This window comes from Arvicanthis niloticus, chromosome 7 (genome assembly GCF_011762505.2).
Source record: "Arvicanthis niloticus isolate mArvNil1 chromosome 7, mArvNil1.pat.X, whole genome shotgun sequence".
Lineage (NCBI taxonomy): Eukaryota > Metazoa > Chordata > Mammalia > Rodentia > Muridae > Arvicanthis > Arvicanthis niloticus.
The window spans coordinates 32,727,519-32,743,487 of NC_047664.1; positions in this window are offsets into that span (position 1 = coordinate 32,727,519).

Below are 15,969 nucleotides of genomic sequence, written 5' to 3' on the forward strand. Positions count from 1 at the left end.
TCATGCTGTCAAATTGCCTTCTAAATATTGATCATTATACCCACAGACTTGGGCTGCTTTCAACCTTGGTCAGATAAGCTCTTTATTAATTTTTATTTTTTGCAGTGGACAGTAGTCAGTGGAGAAATTCATAAATGGCCAAAGTGCTAAAAACAAGAGACTCAGTGCTGGGGCCTGAATGGGATGTCTATATTAACCCCTCACCAGCAAGGCTTAGCGGACATCATAGAAGAAAAGATAAAAAAAGCATAAGGGCCACAGGATGCTGAGGAGCTCTGTGAAATGCTATCTTCTGGACACAACATGGCCATTGCAGACATGATCTTATAGACCTGCACAGGACCTGTTTAAGATCAAGTCAGCCAAAATCCCAGCTTAGATGTGGTAAATGGTCTCTAGGCCTCACCCTTTACTGGGCAGTTATGGGAAGTTAATAGTTTCTGGGGCAGACTCATTCTCCTCTCTCTCTTTCTTTCTTTCTCTCTCTCTCTCTCTCTCTCTCTCTCTCTCTCTCTCTCTCTCTCTCTCTTTCTTTCTTTCTCTCTTTCTTTCATTCTTTAGATACAACCACTGGTAAGTTTCCCATGTTCTAGTAAGTGTTTCTACATCCATACACACATGGGCAGCACAAACTGGACATAATAGGTTATCTCCACTCCAACTCTTCCAGAAAAGAAAAAAGACACAAAATTGGGGAAGGAGAACTTGTTGAGGAGACAAAGGGGGGTAGATATAAACATATTTCATTTAATACATATACAAAGTTTTCAAAAATGAAGAAAAAGTTTTTAAACAGAAAAATGTATCCCAATGCTTTACAAGCCTGAAGACATCTGAGGAACACTGTGGGGTTCCACTGTACCACAGAGCAAGTGCTTCATTTTGTATAAGAATGCTCTCCTCAGGCACATTATCGTTAAGTATTTTGAGTTGGACCACTGGGGTCAAGTAGGATCATAACAAAGACCTCCAGGCTGAGCCACATGGGAGCCGTTCAGTCCACTCTGGAAGAGCCCAGGCTCATGTGTCTCACAATCCCCTGGAGTCAGGAGCTGTCCAGCCTGAGCGCCAGACCAAATAGATTAGGACAAACATAAGCAAGATGGCAAGGTCCAGCACAGAAGTCAGGAAAGGTCAAAAGCTCCCCAGACAAATGTCTGACTTTTCCAGTGTTTATTTACTTTTACAGCACTGGCAGCACTCAGTGAGGGTCCGAGAGCAGCAACTGGACAGATAGGGCTTTTCCTGTCCTTTCCACACCCTCCCATTCCACTTCTAATTCATCATAAGCAAAGCATATCTTCTGGTTTCAAGACCCCAAACAACTACAAAATTTAAATGCCAGAATAAAATAGACAGAAGGAAAACTCATATTGTCATTAAGATTGAATACATTTTAAACAATGGTACATCAGCAATATCTCCTCACAAATGCCATTTTTCTATAAACTCATCAAGTCTGTCTTGATTATAAAAATGTCTCTCTGGATGAATAGCCTATGAAACATGCTTTTCTTTTCTGTGTATCTCTTGCATGTTGGGCAATAAAGGCTATGAGTTAGAGACTCAAAGACTCTTTCTTCAACTCAGTCTCATCACAGAGCCCAGAGAGATGTGACCAACAATGCTACAGTTAAGAAACATGGCCATGTTTGTAACACAAATACATCATTCCAGTGGTTCAGCATTTGGGAAGTTCACAGAGTTTTAAGCAGTGAGGGAGGGAGGAGGTAGGTGATGTTGAGCAGTGGAGAGGAAAAGAAGGGAATTAGGAAAAGCAAAAGCAGGCATAGTGTGGGAGAGTCCGGCACTTGATGCTGTTGAAAATGACTTTGATATCTAGAGGAATCATAAGGTACCAACTTCCACATCAACATTGCTCAGGCTTATCCTGCTGGTGATGGGGATAGGAGAGGAATTTCTAGCTGTGTAAACTGTAAAATCTGAATCAAGCCAGCTATTTGTCAGATAGCCTATTCACAAATGCCCGGTTCATCTTCATCTTACAGTCAGATTAAAGAATATCCCAAAGGTCACACAGCTAGTGATGATAGAAGGAAATTAATTTGTATGTCCTAGGCCTGAACGTCTAGGGCACTATCATAAAGAAAACTTAAGGCAAGTCTGGTGGGTGCTCACATTTGCATATCAGATGTCCTGACAATCATTTAGGAACATCAGGTTACCAGGATTTGCTGATTTAAATTTCTCTTTGTGCCTACCAGTTATGTTCATGCCAAAACAAACTGTATAAACCTTTCCAGGACATTACCAGCCTAAATATTCTGGCTTGTCTGCCCTTCCCTTAAGTATTCTTACAGGATGGCACAGGACCAGCAGGGCCCTTGCAATGTGTTGGGTAATCAGTTTTCCAGCTCCCAGGCTGGGGTTTTGGGTAGTCCTCCTGAGCATTAGAGAGGTTCCCTTCTTCATCACCTCTGGAACAGAAAACACATCAACTGTAGTTTTTAAAGAAATGGTTTTATTGAGATTGATTTTCTATTCTAAAATTTTAACCATTTTAGGCATGTAATTTTAGAGTATTTTACTTAACTTCTGTGAATTCTCAGCTGGGCCCTCAGTACTTCTGGGTGCTCTGAGACCTGAAAAATGTCCCGAATTCCTGATTGCTGTAATCCTTGTCTACCCTTGTCATTTCTTAGAAAAGGATTCATACAGTATGTAGCGTTGTGTATGACATCTAGCAAAATGTCCTTGCAGTTCATCTGAGTTCTAATATGCATAATCAGTCTAATCCATTGTGTTTCAGTATCTGAACACACCACACTTTGTTTACCCATTTAGCAAGGAACAGGCATTGCTTATAAACCTTAATTAAAATGACTAATGTGCATTGAACATATACACACAAGTTTTATGTGCCCAAATATTGTCATTTCTATTGAAGGCAGAGTAGAATTCCTAGGTACATGATGACTTATATTTAATGTCTCAAAAAACTCCCAAGCTTCCATTTCCAAGATGACTGTATCATTTTGAAATCCCAGCCCTGACGTTTGAGGGATCTAGTTTCTTTTCATCCCAAACAACATTTATTACCTGTTTGTTTTTATGGGTGTGCAGTGGTATCTAGTTGTGATTTACAGTTCTCTAAATACCAATGAGGTTGAAGACCATGTTCTGCTAATGTCTGTGTTAACTTACTGTGGTGGTTCAAATGAGAAAAGTCCCCACAGTCTTGGACATTTGGAGACTTGGTTCTTAGTTGGTGGCACTGTTTGGAGACATTTAAGTGGTATGGCATTGCTGGAGAAAGAATGTCACTAGGAGTGGGCTTTGAGACTAAAAGCCTCATAATGTTTTAAATTCTCTCTCTCAAGTCCAAGCTCCCTGAACTTGTAACTCTGCCTGTTATTTGCTGCCATACTGACTCTTTCATTATAGACTCTGAATTAGTTGCATTTATCATGCTTTTATCTCAGCAATTGAGAGATAAATAATATATACAGTAATATGTAACATGTATTAGTCATTGATATATATATATGTGTATATACACACACACACACACACACATATATATATATATATATATATATATATATATATATATCATAAGCCAATTGACTTGATTATTTAAAAATGCCTCAAGTTTATAACAGGAAGTAATGTCTCCCCAAATTTGTTAGAATTGTCTTAGTTGTAGGCTCTGTGACTTTTCCATATGCATTTTAGAATAAACTTGTTTATGAAACATTCCTGAGATTTTGACAATGGTTTCACTAAGACTTATTTGGCAGAGGTTCCACATCTTTTTTTTTTCCTGACTCCTCCATTCCATGAACATGCTTCGGCTGCCTTTCATTGGCTTTTCTTTATCTCACCGCGATCTGTTTACTGCCCAAGTCCTATGCACGCTCACTCTGTGTGTACCCAGCTATTGTAACTGCAGTTTTGCTTTGGTTTCTGTGTGCTTTGTCCACTTGGCCTGGTGCTCACTCATTCAGACATGAGCATTCTGGAAGGCAGGTGAACTGTTGGGAGGTCTGTGCTGAAGATAGGAAGATGTGGGCCCAGACTCTGGATTTTCCTCTTCCCAGTCTTGGGTCTTGGGCAAGGTATTGAGCTTCAGGTAGTAGCTGCTATGTAGCTCACTGGAGCTAGAACAGCATGTATTTCACATGCCAGTGATTACAGGTGCTCCGTCCTTAGATTTCAAAATATGAAGAGATGGTTGCGTGTTCATTAAATGCTTTTGACAATCCACTTTTAAAACGAAGAGCACATCCATGGGGCATAGTTTAGAAAGAGAAAATCAAGTAAATATAAACACAAATGTATATTCAGATTTGAATAAGGAATAAAAGTAAGTCTGGAGACAGGCAGCAATAGAGTGGATGGAAGAGGCAGACTGTGGAGTCTGTCTTGGAAGTCAGGACTGCAGAAAGGTGACATATACTACTGACATTCATATTCTTCTCCTCCCTATCTTCATGTTTCCAACCCCCATCTTTCTTTCTGTTCTCTTTCTGTGTTGCTTAGTGCTGTCCTATTGTGCATAATGGTCCCCAATACTCTTCATTAAAATCTGGAATAGCTCAGTGGTAGAGCACTTACCTCTTATACATGAAGGCCTAGCTTCATTCCTTAGTGTACCAAAAGTCAAAACAGAACAACGAGAAACATTGAAAATACCCAAACGTCTTAGATATATATGTAGTATAATATTAGTAAGTAGTAGATAGACAGAATCGATAAACCAAGGGTAGACCCATGCGTACTGTGTGGGCAAGAAGAATCATCTTGTGTGTATGAGAATCCCATAAAATTCCAGATGAAAAAGCAAATCCAAGCTAAATAGTATAAGCAGCCACGAAGTGACAAAATTCAATACAGATACTATCAATATAGTATCTATAGATACTCTAGAACTATCTATCAAAGGTCCAGCCTTTGATAGAAATATCAAATATAGGAATCTAGCCTATAGAAATATCCCTTGCAGAATCCATCCTGTAGAACTACCAAGTTCAGGGAATTCACACTGACTTAGCATATGTCTGCCAGGGCAGGCTGTGTGATATATCAGCATCTGCATTTTCTGAGATCTGCATGAGAGCTGAGGGAGGGAAGAAATATAAATCTTGGTCCTCCTTATCATAGTGAGCCTCAAGGTAGCTTGAGAATATATCGCAGGCCTGAGCATGGTGGCCAGTGTGGCAGTTCTGATATGGAACAACATAAAGTCTTACTTTACTGGAGTGTGTTGAGAAATAAAACAGTGGGGTGAATCTCATAATCCCTTTGATTATGGCTCACATTAGAATCAAGTTTAATTACCAGGAATATGGGCTGTGCTGCTGAGCGTCCTCCAGCTCACAGAGGAACGCTGGTACACAGATGACAGCAGGAGGTGTGCAGAGGCAGATGGAATGAATTAGTGTGAGCAATTCCTGCACACATTAAATCCCTTCTATCTTTGCTGGAGGATTAAGTAGTTCTAAGTAGGCAGCTAAACTAGATAGTATAAACATGTGTTAGAGATTTGAAGTCAACCTAAGTAACTCAACCAAAGCCCCAGAAAAACAGACCTGAGGGACCAGAAAGGAAAGAATTCATAGGACGACCTCAAGTTGATCAAAAATGCCCTTAGGTATGGGTCACTTCTGCACTGAGGTGTTTCACCCCTCATGTGAACTCTTCTGCATGTAAGCTCTAAGAAAAAAAAAATCTAAAACAGTGCCATCCAAACTTAACTTAGAAGTAACACTACTTAAAGGAACTTTTGTATGTATCTTAGTTCTTTCCTTCTTGAGACCACTACCTTGTTATCTGTGGTTTCTTTGATACAGTCACTTGTAAATGAACTGGAGAATGAAAAAAAATAGCCCATAAGCCCTCAGATAACTGAAGTTGCCTAACAAAACTCAGGCTATGACATTTGTTATTTAGAGGGTCTTTTCATGGTCAAAATATTTGCTTTTCCTTCCTGTGCCTTCTAAGAGAGTTTATCTTAATACACAGGCAGGCTGGGGATTTTTGGTTGAACCAACATTAGTCAGACAAGTTGCCTTGGTCTTCTCTGATGTTTTACTGAAGCAACATCAGTAGTGTTTTGTAACAGGCCTAATTTTGGAGCCTAGAAAAGAAAGATTGGCTTCAGGTGGTCATTAGCAAGCCCCTTGCTCACCACTCTGAGGGGACCAGGGTGCAACTGCTGTCTGCATGCTGTGTGAGGCTGGTGATGGACCCACTGCTGTTTGGTGACTGTGTGTAGTGTAAAAGTTCATGTTCTCTACCCCTTCTTGGAATGCTTTTGAACAGGAGATTTCTAACCACATACATCTTTTCAGACAAAAGATGGTTACAGGTACAACTTGAGTGGTCAGTGGGCTGGGATCATCCAGCTGAACACAGCTAGTGAAGCAGAATCCAACAGCTGGTAGGCAAAAAATAAATGCCATAGAAAGCCTCAGTTTTCTCAGATCCTGATTTTTAACAAAGGCAAAACGGTCATAACATGTGCCCAGAGACAGGCCAGAACTCTCTGTGACTAGAACATGCAGAAGACAGAAGTCATTCCACTCTCATCCTTAGTCCTCAGGTAGGCTCTCTGGCTTGATCTAGGAACTAAATAAACACAGAGGAGGAAAAAGTAAAGATCTTTATTAAACATACATGTACTTACTCTCTTTACAAGAGAGCAAAATGACCAAAGCATAGATGAGTTCAGTCAAAGGACAGTAAGCCCATGAGAGGAGCAGAGAGCACATGGATTTCTGGGCTAGGATAATAGGTATGGAGGTGTAGCTAGGAGGTAGATGGGGCAGAGTTGGAACTTTCTGGCATAGGTCTTCAGAGGTGTGAGAAAACCACCTGAGTGATTCACTTCATCTTGCTGTATTTGTGAAGTCAGGCCACATGGTCTTTGCAGGAACTACAACCCCTCTGGTGATGCCATTTGAAATTCCCAACACACCAGTTGGGTACGTTGAGACAGGGAACCCTTACCTCCTCCAAATGCATCCTGTCACAGTCAGTAGTGCATTAAATAGACTCCACTGAAGGAGGAAATCCCCTCTCATAGAGTGATGATATCTGCATATTGCGGCTCCTATGGGCTTTTCCCAAGCAGAAGGATGAATCTGAAGTGGGAATGTGGTATCTGTGCAGGCCTGTGCACAGTGACCCTGGTCACGGTGGAAGGAACTGTTTTCTGAGAAGTCCATGTGAGGCAAATTTGCCAGCTCCAAGCTCTCTGTCTTGTTTTATTTAGAGACGACCATTTAGTTTCTTACTGGAAGCAGTAATAAAAATAGTGAGTCCATGAATCCTCTCTTTTGTCTCAACCTTCTATTCATGTGATGGATCAAGTCTATCAGAGGATTGTTTCTGCACTTGCTGAATGCTGTTCCATGGCCCAACTGTGTGACAGCTGCCAGAGTTTAGAGCCTCATCCCACACCCGTCTCCCTTTTCAGCCTCACACACTGTTAGGCATCCTCTCCTTAATCTAGAGCCTCTTGTCTCTTATTGTCCCTACTATGCTACTTTTGGCTCCTTCTCTAAGCTAGCAAATCCATGCCCCCATATTTTTCAAGAAGACATTTAATGGATTTGGAGCCTTTGTGGGTAATACTAGGTAAACCCCAAATTTCTGAGGCATGGGAAAGACGGATCCCATAGCAGCAGAGGCCTCTTGAAGAGCAAAGGACCTGAACCACAGAACCTGCTGGAGCACAGTTCTGCTGAGCACAGCAGAAAGGATGGCTTCCCATGCCTGAATTTTGAGTGATGTAATAAACCTCCCCCCCTCTGCATGAGGTTTACCCAGTCCCGCCTATCACTGTGGTGGTGTTGCTTGGTGGTCTCATTTTTCTAGATGTGATTTTAGGACACTGAAACACTCTTTGCTAGTGCCAGTATCTTCTCAACTTCTCCTTTCTTACTTCCGATTTTTAGATTTTTATTTGTTTTTTTTTTTAATCTAAATAATCAGAGAGAGATTCTTTGAATCATTTAAAGCATTGTAATAATAATTAGGACTAAAATATCCCTGCATAGAGATCTATCTATGACCTGTAGGAACTATGGGTACAGTCAGGGTATATAGAGAATCTACGACCTGTCGTAGCTGTGGGTGCTGTCAGGGGAGCTGGAATAATGGGGATCCTTCAAAATCAAAGAGAGACACTAACTGACTTGGGGAATTCATTGGTTTGGACATTACTGATAGGCCTTAGGGCTCTTGCAGCAGCAGAGTCCCCGGCCTGCTGGGAAAGCATCTACCCAGGGCATCTGTGTTTTAGTGATGCTCCTGCCTAGCTGGGGATGCAGTCTATCAGGGCATCTTGCAAAATGCTGAAGATCCACTTTGTATACAAATTGTGCTTACATACAAGACTTGCAGAGTGTGAAATGAGGATTCTCTTTTGAGGCTTTAGCCCAGTCTTATAAAAGTACTTCTGTAAGATAGGCAGGAAGAAGCCACCCCACTTCCCTAAGATGCTGTACAATTTTGTCTGAGTCTGACAAGAATGCCACCCCAAATACACAAATAGATCAATTTTTACTTTTCCCAGTACAATATTTACATTTTGTGAGGTACTGACCATAGTCTCCTTAGAATATTGAACCATCCTGTAATGCTGGGATGTTCTCTCCTTTCTCCCCTTTTCCTTCTTCCCACTTTCTCCTTCTCTTATTCAGTCTTCTTGGGAACCATCCAATGTGTCAGAGATAAGGGAAACATTTTTGAAATGAGAACTGTTCCTTGTGTTAAGGACATGCCAACCCCCTTCAGCCTTATTATTAGAATTCCAGTAAGGAAAATTTTAAAGAGTTTTTATGTGTTAGGGTGCTCTGCCTGCATGTATGTATGCACACTACATGTGTGCACGCCCAATGAACTAGGAGGCCAAATAATGGCACCGGAGCCTCTGGAACTAGAGTCGAGACACTTGTGAGCTGTCATATGGGTGCTGGGAATCAGTCCCTGGTCCTCCAGGAGAGCAGCCAGTGTTCTTAATTGCTGAACCACCTTTTCATACCCTTTGAACTATGTTTTATGCATTTCAATTGCTGATCTGTAGGATGGGTTCTGTTATTTACTTTTGTGGTTTATAGTGATTCTATTTTGAAATCAGAATGAAGCTCGATTACTAAAATAAATGTGATATTTGTTCATCCTTAAATATCTCCTGGAAGTTTCTTTTTTATGATTTTCGAAGGAACTCCTTGTGGCTTTAAGTTCCTTGAAAGGTAGAGTTTTTCCTAGAATCTTGCATCAGTCTTGGTTGTTACTTCCTCTAGGTCTTCTCAAATCATCACACTACAGGTCATAAAATTATTCCAAAGATGAATAGGAATCTCGGGCCCTCTCTCTGCACTCACAAAGCAAGCCAGCATGTTGGTAGCCCCGCAAGCAGGTATCTGCCAATGCTACAGATGAGGAGAGCGAGGCCTGATAGTCTCTCTAATGTTTCCTGGGTCACACCAAACAGCCGAGGAGAAGCAGCGCATGAGCCTGGCGGCAAAGCCTGTGCTTGTCAAAGATTCTTTGGCTCTTGCCAAGTCTGGTGACTACTGTTTATATTAATTACTATCCCTTCCAAGTTGTTAAAGGAAACGGCTCAGAGAACAGTACATTCTCAGCCATGGTGAGTTTCCCTTCCAAGCCAGCTCCAGCCATGCAGAATGCTTTCCTGACGTTGCCACCCAGAGCGCAGCTCCTGACTCCTTCCCTGTGAATAGCCTGCTCTGGTTTCTTTTGATTGCCTGCATCCTCCCAAGCGTTTGTTGTGTCTGAGGTTTCAGAACCAGGTGGCCTATTTCCCAGATATGCGGCTGCAGTTCCATCCCCAAAATTCCCACTCTACTCTCAAACCAGAAGTTTCCTCTGTATCTTTTTTCTAGATTTCTTCTCACTGGCTTTCTCCACAGTATTCTAGCTTTTAATAGCCATAGAAAAGAATTAAGGTCAGTCTGCTTGACTTCTTGCAGCTCTTCCAACTGCTCGTGGCTTCTGTGGAGAAACTCACTGTTTTCTCAAAGCCCCTCTTTGTCTGATCAGGGGCTCCTGAGCCTGGCTGAGAGGAAGGCATGAGCTACTTGAGATGGAAATAGCATACAGTACTTGTATGTGATGGTCTGTACAGATGCAGCAGGGTTGATGCTGAGGAGCTTGTCTACTCCTTAGGCCATCTGTGCTGCTTAATTCCTACCTCAGGGCTGCCAGTCCATCCAAGCAAGAGGCATTCCATGGCATTGTTCTAACTTTCCATGTGATTCAAGCAAATATCTACTCACCCCAATAGAGTACCAGCAATATGACAAGGAAACAATAGCACCTAAGTCCAGTCTACTCTGTTGACTAGGAATTACACACGGAGCAGCACGGACTCTGGTAGGTGACTATATCTTACAGGAAGTAGAGTGGAGGGCTTAGAACCACCATCCCACTCTATCCCTGATGAGGCATGGATCCAATCTATTGCAGGTCTCATGTAGGTAGTTGCAGCTACAGAGTGTTCAAGAGGGAATGACCATATTATACCCACAGGATAGCACCTCACAACACTGGGGATTCTGAAATCTTTTACAATGTCTCCTACCACTTGCCCAAATATTATCATCTGTGACTTGTTAATATGACGTGATAATGCACAGAGAACTTGAAATCTGACCATCTGATGTCTGATCACTTTCAACCCACTGTAACCAAGTAACACAGGCTGGTGATTTGAGAAAAAATGTAATTTATCTTTAAATTACTTTTTGGGGTAGGATGAATGTTCAAGACAAAGATGACAACATGGTTGGGTTACATGAGGACTTTCTTATGGTTTCAGAAGACTGTTTTCTTATTGTTTCCTCGCGTGGCAGAAAGAGTCCAAGGGGCTTTGGGAGTTTCTTTACTAGGGTCTCTAATCCCATTAACTTTTGCTTTACCATTATAATTTCATCCATTGACCCACCACTGAATACATCCTGAGATGAGGATTTCAATATGGAAACTTAGGAATTGTTGCACAGGTATGCAATCCATAGCATCCTGGAGTTATTTTCTCATCTGCTACCCTAGCTGTATGAACTTGGGGGGGAAACATACAAGTTCTTTGAGCTCTAGCTTACTGTGTACTCAGTAGGACTTCACTGGATGCACTTAGTAGAATTTCACAGGATGCAACCAGTAGGATTTCACTGAATATGACACTGTCTCATGAAGTGCTTTTCGAGATCACTCCCCAAAATAAGCGCACAGCAGTCAGGGTGCAGTTGCTTCCCTCATGAGGAATAAAAACAGAGCACGGTGCTCCAGGCCTGTACCTGCTCCTCAGACCCCACACTTCTGCTCTCCTGTTCTTACTGACTCAGATGCTGCCACGGGGCTGACCAGGTTTCCTTGGCTTGTTCACACCAGTGCCCCATTACATGGCCTTCCTGCTGCAAACCCCCAGCACAATACACTTCTTCCACGCCTCTTTCCCATGCTTAAAAGGATTCAGACAGTGGGAGGTGGGCTGCACCCTGCAGTATGTCTTCCCTCAACACTGACCACTCTGCTGCACTCAGGATTTGAACAGTGCCTACAGGATTAAAAGCTCACACTGTTGACTCACCCAGTAAACCAAGTCCAGAGTTTTTGTTTCTCTCTTGGGGAGTTCCTGTAATTCTTAAATGCTTGGAGACATCATGGTTTGGTTCTTGCCATCTGTTAGCTGTGTCCTGGATACGGTTTCTATGTGGAGTATAAACTAAGTTGTACACTCAGCTTATTGTGGGGTGAACAAAAGCTCTAGTGCTGATATGCGGGCTGGTTGGGGTTTATTTACAAAGCAAGACATATGCTGGGAGGTCCTGGGTTGTGCAAGATTTTTTTTTTCCTCCCATTTGACTCACTCAGAGGAGACTGACAGATTTTTATTAATGTGTGAATTATGAGTGAAGTGTTTTTTTGTATCATAGACAATCTAAAAGAAAGTATGTGCTTATGTTGTATATGTGTGTATACATGTGTGTACGTACCCACCTATGTGTGTACACATGTGGAGAACAGAGGTCAGTCTAGTGTCTTTCTGTATGGCTCACTATATTTATTGCAATCGTGATTTAAGACATCAAGTGATTTTTGTGACTCTGGTTTGCCAGCAAGCTTCTGGAATCTGTCTGGCTCTGATCTCTGAAGTGCTAGGGTTGCAAACTTACACAGCACTGCTGCATTTTTCATGAGTACTGGGATTCAAATGCAGGTCCATATGTTTGTGCAGCAAGTGTGTTAACCAAGCCATTCTATCTAGACCCTAGACATCTCTTCAAACGTTTATGCTAGTCTTAGCTTTTTCTCTATTAATTATGTTTGAGATTATTCTATGCCACAATTTAACAAAAGTCACAGTAGTTTTGCTTCTAGGTTAAGCATCCTAATACTCTCAAAGGATTTAATTAACTTACATGTGTGTTCCTAATGAAATACCCAATGTGCTTCATGTGTTGGATTGCAGTGTCCTGTAGAACTCAAATTCCTGGATGAGAATGGATGAGGGATGAGTCACTTCTGAGGACGACAGACACATGAGCCCATGAAAACCCATCCTGTGGTCAGAATTGCTGGTGAAGAACATACTACATGAGGAAACCAAACTTCATAAAAGTGTGCCCTTAAAAGTGAAGAAAGAATGGATGAGAACTGAGGCAAAGAAATAGGTAAGAAGCTGCAGAAGTGGAGTTATTATCTGGGGACTCTGGATTCAGATACAATATCAGAGCTCACTGCTGTGTCCTCAGAAGACAATAGAGAGGCTTCTAAAATGTTTGCCAAGACCACGTGAGCTGCTAAGCAGAGACTATGCTGTAGCAACATGGGGATGGAAGTATGAAGATGATGTCGGGGCTTGGACAGGCTGAGTGAGAAGTCACTAAGGGCTTGAACCACAATGGTGGGAATGGAAAAACCAGGAATCGGAGGGTAATTGACTGGCACTGAGAGCTATGAAGGTTGATGACCGTTTACTTCATTTTGGTCAAAGAGTTGAGTGGTAGAGAGACATTTATTTGGGAAGAAATACTTCAATGTGTATTTCGAAGCAGCACAAAACAATGCTCAGAATGGGATGTATGTAGTAAAATGACTGCCACTCAAAGGGCTTGAAGTGACTATTTGATTCTGCCAAGAGGGATGAGAAATTATCCCTCCAGGGTAAGAGGTATGCAGGTCCTTGATGGCCTTGGCTAGAGCATATCTCGTAGGACTGGAGGCACAAAAGCATGGTCAGTTTACTAAGAGGGACAAGAGACAGTGTGGAGGATTGGACACAGGAAAGCACTCTTGGTACTCAGGCAATGGAGTGCATTCCCAGTTAGCATGGGCTCCCCGATAGAACACTTCTTTTGATCATAAAGTGGGTAGTGGTAGAATGAAATTAAATAATAAAATGAAATGAACTTAACAAAACATGGAGGAACAGGCATCGATGGCTCACAGTATATTTAGTTTCTAAATATATCACTATTTAAAAAATAATTGCCTCATGTGGACCTAAATTTTATTCTATCTTACTTTATTTTATATTCACTTGGTAGTCATGGCATGCGGTGCTTATTCATAAACACATGACTTCTTGGTTGACTGCACTTGATAATTATTTTCTAGATAAAGAATACAAAAAAGTAATTGGAAAGGGGTAATGCATCATTCATTTTTCTATACTGGTGATTCTGATAAACAAATCTGAATTCCATCACATAGGTGTCAAAATTGATCCTCATGAGCTTGTCATGTTCTGTGTGGTTTGACATTACTTACTTCTCACGGCAGTCCTTGCTATCTTATCAATCAACTGAAAGTTTGCTTTAAAATTTAGGAAGTGTGAGCTCTTATATCTAGTTTCTGACATCTTCAATACTTGCAGCACACTGTCTCAGTATTTTATCATTTGGGGGATTGTAAAATTTATTCAGAAAAGTTCACTAAAGCATACAGATTTACAACATTTTGCAATGTGAGCCCATTAATGTAACCACCACCCAAACTAAGAGTCTAAGCTCCAAAGTATACGCTTCTATTCACTATCTAGCCAATCAAGTTTCAGGAGTGAGCAGGATCCTAAATTGTAGTAGCATACATTGTAACTGTTGTATTTTACATCAATGCAACAATAGAGAATATTGTTTGTCTTCTTAAAAACAATGGCTTCATCTTGTTTGTCTCAGGTCATAATTATACTTTAAGTGCTCATTATTTATTTTAATAAATCAGCATTATTTTATATTGTTGGTCTAAAAATTATAAAATTTACATGCTTCGTTTATTGCCATGGTTCTGATCCTTGGTGGAAGTTTCCGTTGAATCTTGTGCATGGTGATTCATATCTACCTGTGCTGAGGAATACTTTTTAAACTATAAAGCCTTATTCTCAGGCCAGCAAGATGGCTCAGTAGGTAAAGGTGCTTGTTTTCAAGCCTGACAATCTGAGTTTGATCTCAGGACCAACATGAAGGAAGGAGAAATGCAAGTCAGCCTCTCACTTCTACATGTGCACGGATGTGTACGCACACGTGTGCACGCACACACACACATTAATGTAATTAAAATCACTTAAAATATAAACGAAACTGTATTCTTTAGATACAGTACATACTAATGTGCAAAGCTCCTGTGAATCTCCAAGCTAAAGTATCATTCTCAGAAAAGAGTATGAATTAAGAACAATACTAACACAGGACAATTTAAAAATGAGTTTTAATTGAGTTTTGAGATTTTCTCTGAGCACTGTTAAAAAGCAGAGGACAGCTTCTTAGCAACCTCCAAAGCTGTAACTTGTCACAGTAGGGTATTCAATTTCAGCAAGCTACTTCCTGGGGATACAACAATGTGGAGGAGATTTCTTGACCTGTGTGGTTTTCCAGGATGACAGGTTCAGAGGATGTGGGTCTCAGTGTCACTAAGCACAAGCTGACAGTTTTGAGTATGACATGGTTTTGCTTTTTTTTCATTTTTTTCCCTATAGCTTTTGGCTCCTGGAAAATATGCATGAGAACTTGCTCTCTGTTTCCCATTTGTGTACTCCCAGGGGAGACATTTGTGCTGGGAGTGAAGCTGTGTTAACAAAACCTGTGGTGTAACAGTCTCTCTCACTCTCACCATACTTTGTCTCTGCAGCTCCTCAAGTCAGCTCCTCCCCTACCCCTTAGATGAGGAGTGATCTTGGTTTCCCTCTTCCTCTTCCTTCTGAGAGCAGCATATGTCTCTCTCTCTTACACACACCACACCTGTTCTCCATGTAAGATCTGTGAAAACCTGCCTGACATTATTTTTTTCATTTTTTATTGGATATTTTATTTACACTTCAGATGTCATCCCCTTTCCCCATTCCCTCCTTAGAAAACCCCTATCCCATGCCCCCTTTTCCTTTTTGCACTTATACATTTTTAAAAAACTGTTAATCAAAGGCTTTATAAGTTTGGTAATGCTCAATCAGAGGTGTAACCCACTACCCAATCTAGATATATAAACTATCTTTGACTGGAGGAGATATGTGAACATCTGCCTTCCTGTCTCTCCCCGCCCTTTCTCTCTCTCATCACCTAGCTTCTCCTCTCCTACTTCTCCTCCTCTCCTTACTCCTTCTCTTCCTCTCAGCACTCCTCCCACCTTAGCTCCTCCTACATATCACCCTTCCTGTTAAAATAAAACTTTTCTCTCAAAATACAATTAGAGCATAATTATGCCAATTTGTACCAGTGAGGTACAAGATAGTCCTAATACCCAGTCCATCATTTTGTTGACTAAGCAGAACCTCTGTCATCTCTCCTAACTAAAACACTTAGTTCTGAACCTGGCTTTTTCCTTGCCTGCCTGACATTATTAAGTATATATAAAAGGCCTTGATTTACTTAACGGAGGTTTAAAACAACATAGATTTTCCTACCTTTGAAAGTATACTATTTTTTGGTATGTGCATGTGTGTGTATGTGTGTGAATGCATGGGGATGTTTAAGTCTAACTCTT